Genomic DNA, 22453 nt, shown 5'->3' with positions numbered 1-22453 from the left:
TTTTTGTTGTCTGATTGCTGTGACTAGCACTTCCAGTACTGTGTTGAATAAGAGTGATGAGCGTGGACATCCCTGTCTTGTTCCTGACTATAGAGGAAGAATTTGTTTTTCCCCATTGAAGATGATATTCTGGGTTTTTCATCTAGGGTCTTTATTATGTAGAGGTATGTTCCCTCTCAACTTACTTTGCTGAGGGTTTTCATCATGAATGAATGTTGTATTTTGTCAATGCCTTCTCTGCATCTATTGAAATGATCATGTGGTTCTTATCCTTTCTTTTAATAACATGATGTATCACATTGATTGATTTGTTAATATTGGACCATCTTTGCAACCCAGGAATAACTCCCACTTGATCATGGTGAATGATTTATTTAATGTATTGTTGGATTCACTTTGCTAGTTTTTTATTGAGAAATTTTGATCTGTGTTAATTAGGGATATAGGCCTATAGTTCTCTCTCTCTCTCTCTTTTTTTTTTATAGTGAGGTCTTTATCTGGTTTTGGTATCAGGGTAATGCTGGCCTCATAGAATGAATTTGGACGTTTTCCTTCCTCTTCTGTTTTTTGGAGTAGTTTGAGAAGAATAGACATTAACTCTTCTTTAAATGTCTGGTAGAATTCCCCTGGAAGCCATCTGGTCCTGGACTTTGTTGGGAGATTATTGATTACTGATTCAATTTCTTTGTTGGTTATCTGTTCAAGTTTTCTATTTCTTCTGTTTTTGGTTTTGGTATTTTCTATGTTTCTAGGAATTTTTCCATTTCTTCCCGGTTTTCCAAGTTGTTGGCATATAATTTTTCATAATGTTCTCTTATAATTGTTTGCATTTCTGTGGTATTGGTTGTTATTTCTCTTCTCTCATTTGTGATTTTATTTATCGGAGTCCTTTCTCTTTTCTTTTTGATAACTCTTCTATTGGTTTATGAATTTTATTAAAAAATTTTAAAGAACAAGCTCCTTGTTTCATTGATTTGTTCTGTTTTTTTTTAAGTTTCTATATAATTTATTTCTACTCTAGTCTTTATTATTTCCTTCATTCAGCTGGCTTTAGACTTCATTTGTTGTTCTTTTTCTAGCTCTTTTAGTGTAAGGTGAGGATGTTTGTTTGAGATTTTTCTTGTTTCTTGAGGTGTACCTGTATTGCTATATACTTCCCTCCTAGGACCAGTTTTGCTGCATCCCAGAGGTTTTGGGCAATTTTGTTTTTATTTTCATTTGTGTGTGTGTGTGTGTGTATATATATATATATATATATATTCTTTGATTACTGGGTTCACCCACTCTTTATTTAGTAACATGTTGTTTAACCTCCATGTATTAGTGGTCCTTGACATTTTTTTCTTGCTGTTGACTTCTAGTTTCGTAGTGTTGTGGACAGAAAAGGTGCATAGTTTGACTTCAATCTTTTTGTATTTGATTAGGGCTGTTTTGTGACCTAATATGTGAGCTATTTTTGGGGAATGTTCATGTGCACATGAAAAGAATGTGTATTCTGCTGTTTTAGGTTGGAATTGTCTGAATATATTTGTGAAGTCCATCTGGTCCAGTCTGTCATTCAAAGCCACCATTTCCTTGTTAATTTTCTGTTTAGATGATCTGTCCATTGTTGTGAGCAGGGTGTTAAAGTCACCTACTATTATTGTTGTTATTATCGGTGAGTTTTGTTATATTTGTTATTAATTGTTTTATACATTTGTGTGCTCCCATGGTGGGGGCATAAATATTTACAATTGTTATATCTTCTTGCTGGATTTTACCCTTAATAATTACATAGTGTCCTTCTCTGTCTCTTGTGAAGTCTTTGTTTTAAGGTCTAGTTTGTCTGATATAAGTGTTGGTGCTCTGGCTTAAAAAAATATATTTGTTTATTTTAGAGAAGGGGGAGGGGCAGAGGGAAAGGGAGAGGAGAGACCATCTCAAGCAGATTCCCTGCTGAGCACAGAGCCTGACATGGGGCTTGATCCCACAACCATGAGATCATGACATAAGCCGAAACCAAGAGTTGGACATTTAACCGACTGAGCCACCCAGGCGCCCCACTCTGGCTTTCTTTTGACATTCATTTGCATAATAAATATTTCCCCATCCCCTCACTTTCAATCTGTAGGTCTTTTTAGGTGTAACATGACTCTCTTGTAGGCAGCATATTGATTTTTTTTTTTTAATCCATTCTGTCATTCTATGCCTTTGGATTGGAGCACTTAGTCCATTTACATTCAAAGTCATTATTGATAGGTATTTATTGCCATTTTATTACTTGTTTTCTGGTTGTTTCTGAAGATTTTCTCTGATCCTTTCTTGTCTTTCTCTTTTATGTTTATATTTTCCTTAGTGATGTATTTGGATTTGTTTCTCTTTTTTCTTTGCATCTTTATTAGTGGTTTTTGATATATAATTACCATAATGTTTGTATATAACCTCTTCTGGATATGGCACTCTATATTAATGTGATGGTCATTTAAGTTTGAACCCATTCTTTTCTCCTCCCTAGGTTTCAGGTATATATTATATCATTTTTTTTGTGAGTTTCATGACTGATTTTTTACAAAAATATTCACTTTTGGGGCACCTGGGTGGCTCAGTCATTAAGCATCTGCCTTTGGCTCAGGTCATGATCCCAGGGTCCTGGGATCGAGCCCCGCATTGGGCTCTCTGCTCTGTGGGAAGCCTGCTTCTCCCTCTCCCACTCCCCCTGCTTGTGTTCCCTCTCTCACTGTGTCTCTCTCTGTCAAATAAATAAATAAGATCTTTAAAAAAAATTTTTTTTCACTTTCACTGCTGTTGGATTTCCTACCTTTATATTGTCACTTTTGGTCTCTCCTTTCCATTCCTACATTCCTCTTTAATATTTCTACTATGGCTGGTTTAATGGTCATGAACTCGTTTAGATTTGTTTGGGAAACTCTGTCTCTCCTTCTGTTCTGAATGATGGCCTTGCTGGATAGAGCATTCTTGGCTGTAGATTTTTCCCATTCAACATGTTGAATATATCATACCACTCCATTCTGTGTTACAAATATAGATGTTGAAAAATCTGCTAGCCTCACAGGTTTTTCCTTGTACATTATTAACTTCGTTTGTCTTGCTGGTTCAAATTTTTTTTAATCACTGTATTTTGTCAATTTAAATACCATATGTCTTGCTGTGGGTCTGCTTTTGTTGATTTATGATGATAGTTCTCTGGGCTTCCTGGATCTGGATGTCTATTTCCTTCTTCAGATTAGGGAAATTTTCAGCTATTATTTATTCAAATAAATTTTCTGCCCCCTTTTCTCTCTCTTCTTCTTCTGGGATTCCTATGATATGAATGTTATTACATTTGTTAGAGTCACTGTGTTCCCTAAATCTATTCTTTTTTTTTTTTTTTTAATTTTGTTAGTTAACATATACCGCAATATTGGTTTTGGAGATTCAGTGATCCATCACTTACATATAGTACCCAGTGCTTATCACAACAAATGCCCTCCTTAATCCCCATCACCCATCCAGCCCTTCCCCCACCCACCTCCCTCCATCAACCCTCAGTTCGTTCTCTATTGTTAAGAGTCACTTATGGCTTATTTTCTTCTCTCCTTTTTCTCTTTTCCCCTTCCCATATATTCATCTCTTTTCTTTCTTAAATTGCACATATGAGTGAAATCGTATGGTATTTGTCTTTCTCTGACTGACTTCTTTCACTTTGCATAATACACTCTAGTTCCATCCACGTTGTTGCAAATGGCAAGATCTTATTCTTTTTGATGGTCAAGTAATATCCCATTGTGTATATATACCACATCTTCTTTATCATTTCATCTGTCTATGGACATCTGAGCTCTTTCCATAGTTTGGCTATTGTAGATAATGCTGCTATAAACATCGGGTTGCACGTGCCCCTTCGAATCAGTATTTTTGTATCCTTTGGGTAAATGTCTAGTAGCGCAATAGGTGGATCATAGGGTAGCTCTATTTTTAACTTTTTGAGGAACCTCCATGCTGTTTTCCAGAGTGGCTGCATCAGTTTGCATTCCCACCAACACAGTACGAGGGCTCCCCTTTCTCCATTACCTCGCCAGTACCTGTTGTGTCCTGTGTTGTTAATTTTAGCCATTCTGACAGATGTGAGGTGGTATCTCCTTGGGGTTTTGTTTTGTATTTCCCTGATGATGAGTGATGTTGAACATCTTTTCACGTGTCAGTTGTCATCTGAATGTCTTCTTTGGAAAAGTGTCTATTCATGTCTTCTGCCCATTTCTTAACTGGATTATTTGGTTTTGGGGTGTTGAATTTGATAAGTCTTTATAGATTTTGGATACTAACTCTTTTTTTTAAATAAAGATTTTATTTATTTATTTGACAGAGAGAGATATAGCGAGAGAGGGAACACAAGCAGAGGGAGTGGGAGAGGGAGAAGCAGGCTTCCCGCTGAACAGGGAACCCGATGCGGGGCTTGATCCTAGGACCCTGAAATCATGACCTGAGCCGAAGGCAGATGCTTAAAAACTGAGCCATCCAGGTGCCCCTGGATACTAACTCTTTATCAGATATGTCATTTGCAAATATCTTCTCCCATTTAGTAGGCTGCTTTTTAGTTTTGTTGATTATTTCCTTCACTATGCAGAAGATTTTATTTTGATGAAGTCCCAATAGTTCATTTTTGCCTTTGTTTCCCTTTCCTCCAGTGACATATCTAATAAGAAGTTGCTACAGACAAGGTCAAGGAGGTTTCTGCCTGCTTTCTCCTCTAGGATTTGATGGTTTCCTGTCTCACATTTAGGTCTTTCATCCATTTTGAATTTATTTTTGTGTATCGTGTCAGAAAGTGGTCCAGCTTCATTCTTCTGCATGTAGCTGTCCAGTTTTCCCAAAACCATTTATTGAAGAGACTGTCTTTCTTCCATTGGATATTCTTTCCTGCTTTGTCAAAGATTAGTTGACCATAGAGTTGTGGGTCCATTTCTGGATTTTCTATTCTGTTGTATTGATCTATGTTTTTGTTTTCGTGCCAGTACCATGCTGTCTTCATGACTACAGCTTTGTAATAGAGCTTGAAGTCCAGAATTGTGATGCTTCTGGCTTTGCTTTTCTTTTTTAAGATTGCTTTGGTTATTTGGGATCTTTTGTGGTTCCATACACATTTTAGGATCATTTATAGTACTACCTCATGTTCTTTTTTGGGGGTGAATTTCTCTATCTCATCATTTTGTCCAGAAAATAAAGAAGAAATGACAACAACAACAATAACAACAAAAACAAAACCCCAAAAAACTTGATCCTGGGTGTATTTTGGTCTGCTTGTTAAAAGAATCTAGATCCCAAAATAAGAAAGCAAATAAAAATAAAATACAATGAAAGTAAACAAAAAATAAAAAATATAAAGTATATATATATAAATAAAAATTAAATTAATAAAAAAAGAATTGAAAAAATAAGAAAATAAATGAAAAAAATAATAAAGATTAAAAGTATGAAGGAAGCTAGATCCTATTTCTTCTAGAGCTGAAGGTTTGCAGCCCCCTGCAAAGTAACAAGTAAACTTGGTGAGAGCCAGTTGTTTGTGCTGGGCTTCTCGGGGAGGGGACCATTGTGCCGATTCTCAGGTGGACTTGCCCTAGGGGAAAGGCTTCTGGAAGGCCCAGGGAGGCACGGCTCAGTGTAAGCGGCTCTGGACTCCACTAGGTGGCGTTGTTTTGCTCCCTGAAGGCTTTCAGCACCGGTAGGTGGGATGAATATGGCAGTGCCCTGCTCTCTAGCTGAAAATTCATGCCCCCAATCTTCAGTGAGCTCTCACAGAAGAGCAATCACTCTTGTCTCCCCAGTTTCCATCAGAACCCTGTGTTCACCCGGCCTGTGTCCCAGCTTTTTTATCTCAGGCAAGTGACCCAGTTTCAAAACTCCAAATTATAGGGACCCCTGTATCGTGGACGTGTGCTCTTCCTCCTGCGGAGGGTCTTACCAGGCTGCTGCCATTTGCTGGCTCGTCCCAGGAAAGCGGTCCCACCACGGCGCAGCGCTTTGCAGTTGATGGCAACACGACCAGAAGGCCGGCACCAAGCCCTGCCGCTCTCTGCTGGCTTCCCTGTTCCTGTGCCTGGGAACAGTGCCGCACTTTGGCGCCACCATTCTTGTGACCCAGGGGATCCTGAGACCACGCTGTCACTCCTGGGGCTCCACCCCACTTTGCCGCAGGAGCATCTTTAAGCTGGGCCCATCCCCCGATTCCACATCTGATTTTGTGCTCCTGCTGCTTATAATACTTTGTGATAGGCTCTGTTAGCCAGCTCCCTCCCCACTGCCACATCCACAGCTGTATTTCTCCCAAGTCAACTCTCCATACCTCCTACCTTCCAAAAGGTGGTTGCCTTTCTACCTGTAGACTTGTAGTTTGTTCTCTCAGACCTCTGATGGACTTCCTGGGTGTTCAGAACGACTTGATAGCCATCTCACTGTGTTCAGGGGTGAGACAAGCTCAGGGTCCCCCTACTCCTCCACCATCTTAACTCCTCTCTCCCTAAGTCTGTTCTTGTTTTGCATAATTCTTTTTTTCTCTCTTGTCTTCAGCTTGATTGCTTTCCATTACTCTGTCCTCTAAGGTCACTAATTCATTCCATTTCTTCTTCCATCCTGCTGTTCATCCCATCAAGCATAATTTCTCATTTCACTTATTGTGCCCTTTATCTCCACTATGTTATTCCCTATATATGTGTTAAGGGACTCACTCATGTCCTCCACTCTTCTCAAGCCCAGGGAGTATCTTTATGATCATTGCTTTAAATTTTCTATCAAGCATGTTACTTATATCTGTTTCGCTTTGATTGCTGGCTGTGGCCATGTTCCTTTCTTTCATTTGGGATGAATTTCTCTGTCTCCTGGTTCTGTCTGCCTCTGTCTGTCTGTTCCTGTGTGTGGACTAAGTCAGCTATGTCTTCTGCTTTTGAAAGTAAGTAGTGAGTTTATGAAGAGGGGCTTCCTGGAGTGCCCTGTAGGGCAGTGTCCCCTGCTCACCTGGACCTGGCAGTTCAGGAGAGTATCCCATGTGTGTTGCTTATGCTCTTCTATTTTGTTGGATATACTTTTCCTAACAGTGCAGTTGTCTGCACTGACTCTCTGCCTGTTGTGGGCTGTCCTTGCTCTCTGTAGCGTGAGTGCAACCCAAGCAGGCCAGCTCTGAGGGGTGAGCTCCTGCCGAGGAACTTGGGAGTGCATTGGGGTGGTAGCAAAATCTGTACTGGATCACCTGAAGTGCTGTAGCAGCTGGGAGCTGGGGGCCACTGCTGCTGGGAGTGTGAGGATGCACGCAGTGTGCAGCAATGGCTAGGCATGGTTGGGGCTGGTCCACGCCAGTGGCTGGGGGTGTGCAGCTGGGCATGGCATGCAGTGGCAGCTGGGCACCTGGCTGCCGGCTGGGGAACTCATGCTAACAAAATCTGCTGAGTCCACAGCCAAAGCTGGCATGCTTGGAGTGGGGGAGTCCTCAGGAGAACTCGTGGATGGTGCACTGCTAGCTGGTTAGGTGGCAAGTGTCCGTGCAGCTCCACCTCTTGCAGTTGGCTCACTGGGGAGTGGGAGAGGAAAATCTAGACTGCCAGTGTCCTCATTTTAGAGAAGTCCCCCACCATGCTCCAAAATCAGCATGAAGAGATCTGCCTCTTATTTGCCCCTGGCATTGTATAAACTGCCATTTTAATGTTGTCCGTCCATGCAGGCTGCTGTCTCTATAAGGGGGATGATCCAGTTGTCACTTGCCCTCCAGGCTTGCCCAGTGCTGAATCAGCTGACTTAAAACCTCTGGGTTCCAAGTCCCACTGATTTTAAAAACTCAGGGAATTCAGCCCCTCTGGTTTTTAAAGCCAAGCATTATGGGGATTAGTCTTCCTCATAAGAGCTCCCTCCTACGAGGGCCAGTTTCTCTGCCCTATTCATGTGCACAGTTCCCTCCCTCTGCCTTTTCCACCTTCCTAACCTTTCAGATGAAGTCTCTTATCTATATTTAGGTACGCAGTTTGTTATGCCAGTATTTGGATGGCTCTCCATTTTATTAACTTGGGTATAGATGATATCTAGTCATAAACAATGGACAGGGAGACCTCAGGGTCCTCCTACTCTGCCCTCTTCCTAAACTCTCGAAGAGACTTTAGATTTTCCGTATGTAGAAGTAGGTCATCTGCAAACAGTAACAGTTTAACTTATTCCTTACCAACTGGGATATGTTTCCTTTTTCTTTTTCTGCCTAATTGCTCTTTCTAGCTCTTCTAATACTATGTTGAATAAGAATGGTGACAGTGGGCATCTTGTCTTTTCCTGATTTTAGAGAAAAAGTTTTCAGTGTTTCACTGTTGACTATGTTTTTGATGGGTTTGTCATGTATTGTCTTTATTTCTTTTAATTAAATTTATTTCTTGTGTCACAGAGCGAATTATCAGATACTGGCCAGTGCTAGGGTGTTCTTGAAGCAGTCAGCAATGTCATCAAAGAGCTTGATGTTTCCCATCTTTCTCCCACTATGTTGGCCATGTCTTCTCTCAGAAGGGAAGGGGGTTATAGCACCTATAGGTATCTTATACAGAGAATATGTATTATGTTGAGGTATGTTCCCTCTATTCCTATTTTGTGAAGGTTTTTTTTTTATTAGCCAACATCATTAGTTTCAGATATAGTGTTCAATGATTTATCAGTTGCATATAACATCCAGCACTCATCACATCACGTGCTCTCCTTAGTGCCCAGCACCCAGTTACCCCAGCCCCCACCCACTTGCCCTCCAGCAACCCTAGTGTGTTTCCTATAGTTAAGATTCTCTCATGGTTTGTCTCCCTCTCTGATGACTTCCATTCAGTTTTCCCTCCCTTCCCTTATGATCCTCTGCGCTGTTTCTTAAATTCCACATATGAGTGAAATCATATGATTGTCTTTCTCTGATTGACTTATTTCACTTAGCATAATACCCTCCAGTTCCATCCATGTTGATGCAAATGGTGGGTATTCATCCTTTCTAATGGCTGAGTAGTATTTCATTGTGTATATGAACCACATCTTCTTTATCCATTCATCTGTTGAAGGGCATCTCTGCTCCTTGCACAGTTTGGCTATTGTGGACATTGCTGCTATGAGCATTGGGGTGCATGTGGCCCTTCTTTTCACTACATCTGTGTCTTTGGGGTAAATACCCAGTAGTGCAGTTGCTGGGTCTTAGGGTAGCTCTATTTTTAATGTCTTGAGGAACCTCCATACTGTTCTCCAGAGCGGCTGCACCAGCTTGCATTCCCACCAACAGTGTAGGAGGGTTCCCCTTTCTCCACAACCTCTCCAACATTTCTTGTTTCCTGACTTGTTAATTTTAGCCATTCTGACTGGTGTGAGTTGGTATCTTATTGTGGTTTTGATTTGTATTTCCCTGATGGCAGTGATGTGGAGCATTTTTTCATGTGTCTGTTGGCCATTTGTATGTCTTCTTTGAAGAAGTGTCTGCTCATGTCTTCTGCCCATTTCTTAAGTGGATTATTTGTTTTTTTGGGTGTTGAGTTTGAGAAGTTCTTTATAGATCTTGGATACCAGCCCTTTATCTGTAATGTCATTGGCAAATATCTTCTCCCATTCTGTGGGTTGCCTCTTAGTTTTGTTGACCATTTCTTTGCTGTGCAGAAGCTTTTTATCTTGATGAAGTCCCCAAAGTTCATTTTTGCTTTTGTTTCACTAGCCTTTGGAGATAGATCTTGAAAGAAGTTGCTGTGGCCGATGTCAAAGAGGTTACTGCCTGTGTTCTCCTCTAGGATTTTGATGGATTCCTGTCTCACATTGAGGTCTTTCATCCATTTTGAGTTTATCTTTGTGTATGGTGTTAGAGAATGGTCGAGTTTCAATCTTCTGCATGTGGCTGTCCAGTTGTCCCAGCACCATTTATTGAAGAGACTTTTTTCCATTGGGTCTTCTTTCCTGCTTTGTCAAAGATTAGTTGACCATGGAGTTGAGGGTCCATTTCTGGGGTGTCTATTCTGTTCCACTGATTTTTGTGTCTGTTTTTGTGCCAATACCATACTGTCTTGATGATTACAGCTTTGTAATATAGCTTGAAGTCAGGCATTGTGATGCCCCCAGCTTTGGTTCTCTTTTTCAACATGATTTCTGGTACTATTGTTAAAGGTGCTTTTGCCTCAAGTTCCTCCCTTTAGTAGTAATTATAATGATAATGGAAATTTTTATCCATGGACCTGGATCCTGGGCTCCCAGGGAAGCTATCCTTTAACATTTTACCAAGCTCAAAGTGACTGGGCAAAACCTCAGAGCATGGGCCCTATTTCTGCCCCAAGCACATAATGTACATCTGCTTTGAGAAGAAAAAGATAACCCAAAAATGCCATTGCAAACATAAAGATAAGAAAAACAAAAGAACCTCTCTGGCTCCCATAAGATTAAAGTCATACTGACTTGCAGAAACTGAAAACATAAGAAAAAGTCTGTAACTTTCTGGAATGTTCTTCCTCATGATGATGTGTAACTCTGTATGTAAAACAAAACAGAACCCAAATGTTCCTTCCCCAGAGCACTCCCTTCTTTGTGAAGATTGTGTCTCCCAGGCAGCTAGTTTGGCTATAGTGGATATTGCTGCTATAAACATTGGGGTACAGGTGTGACTACTTTTCACTAAAGCTGTATCTTTGGGGTAAACACACAGTAGTGCAATTGCTGGGTTGTAGGGTACCTCTATTTTATCTTCTTGAAGAAACTCGATACCATTTTACAGACTGGCTGTATGAGCTTGCATTCCCACCAACAGTGTAGGAGGGTTCCCCTTTCTATGCATTCTCGCCAACATTTGTTGTTCCCTGATGTGTTAATTTTAGCCATTCTGACTGGTGTAAAGTGGTATCTCATGGTTTTGATTTGTATTTCCCTGATGGCTAGTGATGTGGAGCACTTTTGCATGTGTCTGTTAGTCATTTCTATGTCGTCTTCGGAGAAATATCTGTTCATGTTTTCACCCATGTCAGAGCTAGAGTTAGGGTTAGGGCCCAGGAACATAGAAGGTGTGATCGGCTGAGGTGTGGAGAACTTCACAGAGGTCTGAATTGAGGGCTAGAGTTGGGGTGAATATCAGGCTCAAGGTTTGTGTTCAGTATGGTAATAAAAGTGTACATAAGCAGGGATGGCTCAAGATTTCATTCAGATTTCTCCGGCTCTGCATCCATTCTGGAGTTCAAAATAGAATGCTATCTTACTGTGTTGCAGGATGAGTCCTCTGCTATTGCTCAGGTATCCCCAGTGACTGAGGCTTTGGAGACAGGCTTCTAGGGGTTGTCCTATGGAACCTACTCTCAGGTTAGGGTTAGGGCCTAGGAGCATGGGGTCAGGGTGAGTGTCAGGCTCAGGGCTTGTGGCCAGGGGGCCGCTGAAAGTGGGGGTTTGCTGGGATGGGCATGCCTCTCATGCCAGGCTCTTGGGGGTGGGGACGTGAAGCCTGTGTGAAGTGTGGGTGAATCCTTGGAACTGTTTCCAATACCAAATATCAACCAAGTAGAAAGCTGGTGTCCATGGAGAACACTCGGGTGGGACGGTTGTAGTTGGAAACGAAGCGACCATTTCCCTGTTTTCCTCCCACTAGTGGAAGGGTTTCCTGGGAAGCCACAGAGCAGTGTAGAGCGTGTCCTTGTATGGGGTGTTTTCAGTCTGTTCTACATCTGAATCTCAGGGAATGGGATGCCTGCCAAAGGGGGCATGGTATCTGTTGTCGTGAAAGTTTCTTTTCAGATAAGGCCAGAGAGAGGGAGAGGTCGTGGGAAGAGGGAGAGGTGGGGGAGTGGAGATGGACGCGTCGGGGCAGGAGGGAGGGCATGTGTCTGTGCAGACGCAGGCACTTGGGACGCCCTGACTGAAATGAGGCCAAAACTCAGAGGAAGCGATGGGGCAAGGAGAAGCTTGGCGACTGAGGCTCAGGTAGGAGCCATCTGAAGCCCAGCACTGTGGCACAAGACATGGGAAAGCAGGAAGCGAAAGAGAAATCCAACCTCATGGCCACTCTCAAAAGGGAAACACCCTTTTGAGCACAGTTAGGAGGCTGTGCATAAAATGCTGGGAGACCCTTTGTTTCGTGAACAAAAGGAATATTTAGATGATTAGATTTTGGTGCATCCTCCATGTTTGGAAATGTCAGATGATCTCTTTGCTGGATCATTTGAGTGTTCCCATTGCCTGTTACCCCATGACTCACCTTAAAGAAACTTGGCCTGTGACGTGTGTGCGTTTCTCTGTGTGGAGGTGTGTCCCAGTGAGTGGATGTCGTTAACCCACAGGGCTATGCAACCAAAGACACCCATTCAATAGAAATAAATCACGTAAGACCACCACCTGTTCTAGGGTTTCAGCATGATTGTGACCAAACCATTTTATAGAATTTCCTTACTGGAAGGCACAACACTCTGAAACTTTAAGATTACAGAGTATTTTACTGCAGTAGGAAATAATAACTGGTATCTCAGACTCTGCATGAGATAGCTGTGTTCCTGTTGCAAAGCAGAAGGATGTGTATTTTGATACTGATGTTTCATCTCTGGCCCATGTTATTGTGAATGTATCCATTCTGTGCAGAACCACAGCTGCTTCCCAGGCCATGCTGGGTGGAGAATCACTGTTCTAGCCCCACACAGCCTCACCAGTCTGTCTGGATTCTTCTAGACACTGGCATTGGTGAAAACTACAGGGAGTGGGGGAAGAGATACTGTGTCTTGTTTTCCTGACTTTGAGCGTTGGTTCTGTCTCTTCTCAGCTATCATATGTTTCCACTGAGATCTCCTAGTGAGTTGCCAAATTAGAAATGCATTAGCCATTTGTCTGCATCTGGACCAGTCAAGCAGTGGCTGTAGTTTGAATAAGTTATGTGTGCATGTAAAATACATACATATACACATATATACAAGTATGTGTATGAAATGTATATCTTTGTACTTTTTGATACAATGTACTTATTTATTTTTAATTATAATTGATATAAATTAAAGGTTTGTTGCAAAACTTTATTTTTTTATTTTTTATTTTTTAAGATTTTATTTATTTATTTGAGAGAGAGAGAGAATGAGATAGAGCGCGCATGAGAGGGGGGAGGGTCAGAGGGAGAAGCAGACTCCCTGCTGAGCAGGGAGCCCAACTGGGACTCGATCCCGGGACTCCAGGATCATGACCTGAGCCGAAGGTAGTCGCTTAACCAACTGAGCCACCCAGGTACCCAGTTGTTGCAAAACTTTATATTTTAGAACAGTGTTAAAAAAAACCAAAAAGAAGTCCCAACCATGCAATACAACTGGGACCTGCTTTAAAACAATCCTGTGATTGATGAGTTTGCTGCCTGAGTAATATTGATCACCCAGACTTTGGATTCTGCTGTTGTTTCTACAATGACATTTTGTATGAATCAAAGTCCTTGGATTAAAATAAAACTTAGCAAAAAATCAAAACAAACCCCACCATGCTGCTGGGTGACGTATGCAAGAGGTGTGGGAGTCAGCAATCTGTGCATCCTCAGGAGGCAGGGCCACCTCCATGGGCATGTGGGCAGGAGTGCACAGCTGAGCAGCTCTCTGGAGAAAATAACCCTCTAAAACTGATTTGGGCCTGTTCATGTTGCAAGTGTGGATCAGTCTGAGAATCTGGGTGGGGTTGAGGTGAGGGTCAAGGGTTGGGGTCAGGGCCAGGGTCTGGATCGCGGCCACAGTCTGGGTTAGGTTTAAGCATAATTAGCTTTATTCCCCCTCCTCCATCTCCCTGGGCCTCCAGGATAGATAGGACTCACCCAGGGTCATACACGAGTCAGAGGTGAGCTGGAGCATTGGTTTTAGGCCCCTCACTCCTGGGCTCTAACATAAGAAAAGTGAAATGTCCACCTGATCACTGACTGTTTCAGATCCAACTCAACCCCAGTCAAGGGTTATAGAGGGCCTCAGAGGTTATACAGGGTTCTTCCGCCCTCCCACCTGGGAAGGGTGCCGCTGGCCCCACTCTGCCTGGGCAGCCGCAAGTTCCAGCATGGCCCAACCCCACGAGGGCACTCAGTAGACACGAACGGATTTATATAGGACTGACTGCCGTGGCCTGCCCGCCCCCATGTGCAGCCTTCTTGCGGGCTGGTGGGCCCCCCCGGCACTGGCTAGATCCTTCGTCCCATCTGAGTGATCCACAGGAAACAGTCAGTAGACAGGACAGCCCTTGGCCTCTGACCATCCAGGGAGGCATCTGTGGCGCTCCAGCTCAGGCCAGGCAGGGTCTTGACAACCCCCATGGCAATTACTGAGCTGACTGTGCTCTTGGCAGTATAACAGGTCCATGGGCAGTGTAGACAGCCCCACAGGATGTTTCCATTCCCAAAGTCTGTGTGGTTGAGACAAGTGTCTCCTCCTTCACAGTCTCTTAACCCTCCAAATGTTGGATGTGGCCCTGTCCACAATAGCCATACAGCCATACAGCAGACTGGCCCTGCAGTCCTTTGGCCTCCTGATTGTGATGTAAACCTTTGACATACGTATTTGTTAAGAATTAAGGTTATAGGAGTAACTGTGTCTCCCAGCAGGCAGTTTCTCAGTGAGGCTGACTGGTTTCAGAGAGTCACATGCATGATTCAGGGACTGTGGCCTCCAGAAAGTCTGCCACTGTGGATTCGTGGTGTGGAATAATCCTTGACTTGAGCCTCCCACTGTTTCAATGAGGGATAATTTCCTTATCATCCTCACATTTGGTCTCTGCTCTTCGTAAAGGAGAGAGAAGAGACTAGAGAATGAGCCAGTTTGTTCTTTGGGGATGAGTGATTAATGTTGGGGGGGCAGGTGTGACTCCGGGGCTCCCTCCTCCCAGGGAGAAGAGTGAGGTCTATGTGCCTTCCAGTCTCTGGGATGTGAGGACCCAACGTCCAAGGCAGGAGCCTTGAGTTTCCCACCAACAGCAAAGTTGCTTTTTCAGCAAGTGGAAGAGTGCCTTGCCGTCATGGGAAAACAGCAAGAGCACTGGATGGGCGGCTGCAGCCCGTGACCCTAAGTGATCCCTTCTTTCCTTGGGCTTCAGATTCCAAAGCCGTGCAGTCAGTCGCCAGTGATGTGGAATCTGCTGCTTTCCCAGCCTGGCATCTCTTCTCACGTCCAAGTCAGCTTGCCTTTGGGAACCCCATCTCACCTGCCTCCCATCCAAACAGTTCCAGAGGGCAGACCCCACCTTCCACCCACCTCAGAGATGGGCGTATGATGCAAGTCTACCCAACCCCTTGCTCTATCTTCTGGGTGCTCTGATGGCTTCAATGATGAGAGTGTGACCCAAGCCGGGCCAAAGACACTTAAAGCCATGACTTTTCATGGAACCCAAGGGAAAGAGAAACCCTTCACAGTAGAATGGATGGTGAGTGGTTGTCAGCCTGGAGTTGTGGGAGGCCCCAGATGCAGTGAGAGAGACTTGCCTGTGAATGGGGCCACCCCAGAGCATTTAGCAGGATGGAGGGTTGGAGAGGGTCCAGGTCACATTGTGAGAGTGTAAGCCCCTGGGCCTGCCAGGTCAATACCCACTCTTGTCTCTTGCAAGTATTAATGTATTTCTACCATTAAAAAATATTAACTCCTTTTACTTCAGTAAGTGTGTCTAGTCCCTTGCCAAAAAAGAGCTAGGTGACACATCAGGATCAACAATCCCTTAGACTCTCCAGGCACGGTGTCCTCACTGGGCAGAGCATGGCTGGGGTAGAGGAAGACAGTGAGTGGGGTCAGGTCTCAGGGCAGCTCCAGAACAGTTCTGTCCCTGTTCCTTCTCTGTCCTGGGAGAGGAAAACCCAAAAACAGTGAGAGGAGAACCAGCAGGAGGAAGAGGCCCTGGATGGCTAATTGGTCTGCTTGTTTTTTCCTTATTTTAGGATCCATTTTGTTATTGTGCATTTTTATTAGGAAATCACCCATCTCCTCTAGGCTTCCAGTCTGATGCAATAGGTTTTTCTTATTTGACCTTTAATGTCTACTTTTTTTTTTAAAAAAGATTTTATTTATTTATTTGACAAAGAGAGAGAGAGAGCACAAGCAGGGTGAGCGGCAGGGAGAGGGAGAAGCAGGCTCCTGCTGAGCAGAGAGTCCGATGTGGGGCTTGATCCCAGGACCCTGGGATCATGACCTGAGCCGAAGGCAGATGCTTAACTCACTGAGCCACACAGGTGCCCCTAATGTCTCCTCTTTTTCTAGTTTTCTACAAAATTGTCACAGTTAATGAACAAATACTGATATGTTATTTTTAGCTAAAGTCCGTATTTTATTCAGGTTCCCTCTCTTCCACGTTTTCTCGCTCCAGGATCCCATGCAGGGCACCACGTGATATGTGCTCATCATGTCCCTTTAGGCTCTCCTTGGCTGTGACAGTTTCTCAGACTTGCTTTGTTTCAATGACCTTGGCAGTGTTGAGGAGGACTGGTCAGGCATTTTGTAGAAAGTCCCACATTGGGATTTACTTGTTTTCCTCATGATTAGACAGGGGTTATGGGTTTTGAGGAGCAGATCAGGGAGGTAAAGTGCTTTGTCATTACTTAATAACAAGGGAATATTTGTCACTGTCCGTGTTGACGGTGGTCACCTGGCTGAGGCAGCGTTGGTCAGGCTTCCCCACCAGGAAGTTACTCTTTCCCATATGCAGGAAGACACTGTTCTGAGCCCACACTTTAGGAGAGGGGAGTTAGCTCCATTTCCTTGATGAATGGTTGAGTATCTACATCTATTATTTGGAATTCTTATAGGAGAGGTCTATTCAATCCCGCTTATAAAATACTATGTAATTTGTTAATAAAAATGCAACCAAGTAATTTAAAAGATCCCAATCCCATTGGCTTCATTGAACAATTCATGAAACAGGCAGCATCCCATTTAGCAAAAAGGAAGGGGCTCCTTTGAGCTGCAGGGAGGGGAAGGATTCTAAAGGCAGAGAGGGGATTGAAAAAAAGGAAATTACTAGAAAAGGATGCACTATTTCAAGCAATGTCCCCCTCCTAAGGGGAACAGAGGGGCCATTCAGTTTATTTTCCAGGTTGATTGGTTAAAGTTTATGTGGAGGTGAGGGTGTGTGGAAATGCAGTTAGGTCAGGTAGTAAGTCTTGGTTTGCTGGCTTGGGTCTCTTGACATAAGTGACTCCATTTTGGGCCTGTGGTTTCTTTTTAAAAAATCATTTATTTTTACTAGTGTGGACACCAGGGTAGGTTACGCTCCAGCACTACAGTGTTTGGTCACTGGCTCATTCCTGCTTTGGTGATGGAGAGCGCTTTCCATTGGCTCCTGTTTTCCGTTGACATCATTCCATCTCTGTGGCTCTTTTCTTCGTACTTCCTTACTTTCTGATACATCAAGATTATCTTGGCTCCTATACTTACTGTCTCAGTTCTAGTGTCAGCAAGTTCTTCAAGGAGCCTTGGTTAGTAGAGAATGGTATTAAAGTCTTACACATGGGAGCTAAATGTGCTCAGTGGACAATGCAGGGCAATATATGCCTGTATTCCCACCTATGTCGACACACCTAATGATAAAGATTTCTATGTGGAACCGTCTGTGTCCATATTAAGCTAAAGATGAGTTTATACTGATGTCTCCAACCTGGTCCATCACCACATGGAGATTGTGATCTTCTTCCTTTGCTGATCTGTAACTTCCTACTCTAACAGTGACAAATCTGGCTCTCACCACTGGCCCTTTATTTAATTCATTGCTCCATTCCAGATTACAGATGTGGTGTTTTCAGAACTGTTAGCTACCACTCTGATGGGAAAGAACTTTATCAAATAGAGTCCACTGGGTACATACAGTACAGTTTTTCTTTAATCTACAGATTCCATTCGTTTCCAAGGTTCCTTAGGTCAGCACCTTTTGTCATAAAACCTACAGTGAGGGTTTTTTCCCTCATATGTTTCTAATACAGTTAGATTATGTGTCATGTTCTGTATTCCATTGAAGGGGAGGAAGAAATTTTCCTTGGTCCAACGTTCTTACCATGGGAATAAGAATGAAATCGACCCAAGACAGATTAATAGGAGAAAAAAAACCCCAAAGTGTAATGATGTGCACATGGAGACCCAATAATGAAACTGAGGTGTAAAGAAATAACCAAGGAAGTCAGGTTTTATACTTTTTGGACAAAGAGAAAATACACCTGTGATGAAATCACAGGACAAAGAAAACTTAACCTTGGGAGCTTCAATTAGTAAGGAATTCTAAACAGAATTTGGGCTGGGGTCGTAAATTAGTAAAAAGTAACAAGGGTTGTTTATACAGCCTTATGGGCTCCAAATCTCCCATCTCTGGTGATGTCGAAATCTCTTTACCTCCTGGTACAGGGACATCTTCACATGGGAGATAGATTTCCTGCTTCCAGGGTGACAGAGGAGGGTCTAAGTGTCCTCATTGCATAGGCTGTCTCTTAAGTAACTTTTATTTAAAATGATCTATATGTCAAAGTGGCAGATTTGGGGCAGCCTGCCCTTGGCCCCTACACCATCCTGTGACACTCCCACATCCTGAACAACTTAATTTCAGCAGTTTATGATTTACTCTTTAGGATGTAAAAATGTGTGTTTGTCTTTTATTAAAGATTTCATTTTTAAGTAATCTCCACACCCAACATGGGGCTTGAATTCACAACCCCAAGATCAAGAGTTGCATGTTTCACCGACTGAGCCAGCCAGGTACCCCAAAAGGTTTTGGGTCTTGACAAATGCATAGTGGCAGGTATAAATCATTAAAATATCATAGAATTCACCCCCTGATCCTTTTATCATCTCTAGTTTTGCCTTTTCCAGAATCTCCTACAAATGGGGTCACTCAGTGAAAAAGAATCCTTTTCAGACTGGATTCTTTCACTTAGAAAAATACATGTAAAGTTCATCCATGTCATTGTATGAGGTGATGGTTCATTGCTTTTTATTGCTGAATAGATTAACAGGAGAAAAACAAGTCAAAGTTTAACAGCATGCATACGTCCTGTATTCATGGGAGATACCCAGGAAAAGAAAGTAATTCCTTGAAGTGGCCCATCCCTCACCCTAAATGCCATCTTCAACTAAAGACCAAAAGATTTTGGGTGGTGGGAAGGCCTGTTAAGGGGTGTTATCAGGTAAGCACAGTAAACGAGGGTATGGTTGTTACACAGATTTAAGTCTGTGCCTTCTCTTTTGGTAAGAGTTTCTTAAGATTTAGTAATTCTGTTCCTGATACAGAGGGAGACAGGCTTACAAATGGAGCTTTCCTTTGTAAGTGTACATTTCACTCATGAAATGGCAACTTTTACCCAGTTTTCAGAGATTCTCCTATGTCTGCTGCTTCTTAAAATTAATCAGCCCAAATAACTCTTGTGCCAAAGAGGCATATTTTGCATGGCATAGTCTGCTTCCTTCACATGGATGTACTCAGTTGGCTTATGGATTCATTTATGGAAGGACATCCTGGTTTCTTTAAGTTTGTAATCATTATGAATAGAGCTACTATGCATAACTGCATGTGAATTTTTGTTTGGAAATAGTTTTTCAAAGCAGTTGTCTAAATACTAGAAGTGCAATTGTTGGATCTTAACATGAGACATATTTAGGTTTGGAAAAAATGGCCAAACTGTCTTCTGAAGGGACAGTTGCTGCCATTCCTCATCATCCAGCAATTGGTATTCCTGTTTTTGGAGTTTAGCATTTGTGATAGGCGTGCAGTCCTGTCTCGGTGTTGTTTAAATTTGTACTTTCCTAATGATGATGTCGAGCATATTTTTGTATGCTTATTTTGTACTTGTATATCTTCTTTGTCCAGGCATCTGTTCAGATCCTTACCCATTATCAATTAGGATGTTTGTTTCCTTATCGTTGAGTTCTGATAGTCTTTTGTATATTTTGAATACAAATCTTTTACCAGATTTGTGCTTTGCGAATATTTCCTCCCAGTTTGTGGCTTGTCTTTTAGTTTTCTGAGCAAGGTCTTTCACAGAACAGAAGTTTTAATTTTAGAAAGTTCACGTTATCAATTTTTTTCTTTTGTGGATTGGCTTTTGGTGTTGTGTGCTAAAGCTCATCACCGAACCCAAGGCCATGTGGATTTTCTTTTTGATATTTTGATAGTTTTACATTTTATTTTTATATGGTAATGCAGTATTTTATTTATTCTGTTCATTAATAACATACTCAAGAACTTTTATAATATTAATAGAACTTAATCTAAAAGAACCAACTTACTTTTTTACATTTCAATATTAGGTACGAGAGAGAGTCAAAATAATTATGGTCAAAATTATTACATACAAAATTATAGTAAATGTTCGGTGTTAGTGTACATACAATTTAGTTCTTGGCATAAAGTTATTTAGTTGCTAGGAAGAACATTTGGTTTACTTCACTAATAGGAATCTCTCTTAATGCCGGGATGGCATCTTCTTGGTATTTCTTCTGCTGTTGATTTTTAGCAGAGTTATCTGTGATTGTATGAATGGAGTTGAGTGGAGAGGTACTCATCATGTTTATTCCAAATAAGAGTACGTAACCAATTACTATAGTAATGAGGAAGTAGACGGGCAATGCAACTGCCCAGTATTTCTGAGGCCAATAGGTTAATCCTAAGGAGTTTAGCCAATATTCAGGAATAAATGCCCACACAAGATACAGGATGAAGCCAAATTGGGAGCTTAAGAAAAGAACAAAGCCATAAATCGCTCTTTCTGGCAAGGGCGACGGTGAATTTCCCACCATTTCCCCTGTGGCTTTAGACAATCTTGGGTCCTCGAAACGCCCACTCAGGCCCCTCCCGACAGCTCGGCCACTTCAGCGCCGAGTCCCCCGCGCAAGCACCTTCTGGAAAGCCTCCTTGGGGGCGAAGAGAGGGAAAAACTAAAGGAAAGGCCGGGTCGCTACGGCGCCCTCCGCTTCCCGCCCAGGCGCAGGCGCACTGTGACCGTTGCTGGCCCGGAGCACGCGAGAGCCGGGGACGGCCCGATAGTTTTACATTTTAAATTTATCTATAATTTTGAACGAATTTTGGTGTAAGTTGTAAAGCGTGTGTCTGCATTTCACTTAATTCCATATGGTTTCTAATTAATTGTTTCTATTTCTGGAGAAGTCAGGGGATAATTGGACTCCATTTCAGTTTGAATTTCCAAAATGTAATGGATTCCACAGGACCCCAGAAGGGACAGGTGCCTCCACTGAACGGAGTGCCCTGCATCCTGCACTGCCCCCACCGCCCGCAGGGGGCGCCCGAGTCCGGCTCCCCGACCCGTGGCGGGGCATGCGGGCTCAGCCCTCCTCCGCTGTGCGCAGACGGGCGTTCCAAGGCCTCAGGACCGACCCACTGTGCTGACGCCCAGGCTTCGGGAGGACGTGGGGCCTCATCCACAGTCAGGAGCCGGCCTCCTCAGGACCCTCTGTGGAGGATGTGGGTCCGCGTCCACACTGACAGGAGCCAGGCCTCCTCAGGACCCGCTGTGGAGACTTCGGGAGGAGTCCGGCCTCGTCAGGACTCGCCGAGGGAGGAGAAGGTGAGGAGAAGCCTCCTGAGCGGGGACTGCGGAGGGGGTGCGAGCTCCCAGGACCCCTCTGAGGAACGGCGTGCTGTGTAGATGCTGGGGCTTTGTGTGCGGTGCCGTGGGGTCCCGCGCGGTGCTGTGCGCGGGGCTGTCGGGTCTCCCCTTCCTGAGCTCGGATCCGCTCCGTGGTCGCGGGGTCTGTGTTCATGTGCCACTCGGATTCGGTTCCTGGGGCTGCTCAGTCTGCAGTCAGGGAGTGGACAGCCGCCGCGGTGCTCGTGCTCCCCGGGCCTCGGCCCTGCGGGCTCCTTCCCGCGTCCACACCGTCAGGATCTGGGTAGGGCTCCGCCTCCATCACCGAGGTTGGCGTCTCTGCTTCTCTGGGAGGTGCTGACGTGGTTGTTTGGAAGAGTGACTGACTCTGCGGTAAACCTGTCCCAGCAGCACAAATACTCTCTCTCCACACTCACACCCCCCAGCGGTCGTTTCCTCACTACATTTACCACTTCACGCGGGGTGCTTCAGTGCGTTTTACCCCAAACAGGGACACTGTCCCGCGGAACCAGCACATAACCCTAAGTGAGGAAATCATCCCGGTTTCCACATTATAACCCAGACCGCAGGCCCACTTCCACTGTCACCACCTGCCCCACTGTCTGAAGTGTCCTTTTCCATTCGGATCCAGTTTCCTTCTTCTGGAACTGCTCCCGACACTTTGCCTTATTTGGGTAACCTTGGTGGATGTAAAGAGCAAGATGGTTCCAATCTGGGTGGACTTTTCTGTCTGGCTTCTGTCACTGGGGCTGTTTTCAGTGTCCACCCATGTTGTGACATGCATCAGCCCCTCATTCACTTTTTCACTGTGACTAAACATAGCATTGAGCACTTAAAATATTTCAGGTGCACAGTTCTCTGGCCTTAGCTGAGTTCCCACGGTGGTACATCATTCTCCAGCACTTTTTCCTTCTCCCCGAGGGGGACTCTGTATGC

At 43.6% G+C, this 22453-nt stretch overlaps 1 pseudogene; it reads right to left on the bottom strand.

The window, feature by feature from the left end:
- Nucleotides 1-20211: 20211 nt before the first annotated feature.
- LOC102730158 (phosphatidylinositol N-acetylglucosaminyltransferase subunit P pseudogene) lies at nt 20212-21329 on the bottom strand (annotated as a pseudogene).
- Between the last annotated feature and the right edge of the window lie 1124 nt (nt 21330-22453).

The sequence above is a fragment of the Leptonychotes weddellii genome, chromosome 6 (assembly GCF_054177405.1).
Source record: "Leptonychotes weddellii isolate Sample4059 chromosome 6, ASM5417740v2, whole genome shotgun sequence".
Lineage (NCBI taxonomy): Eukaryota > Metazoa > Chordata > Mammalia > Carnivora > Phocidae > Leptonychotes > Leptonychotes weddellii.
This window is presented reverse-complemented; position numbering and strand designations above follow the sequence as displayed.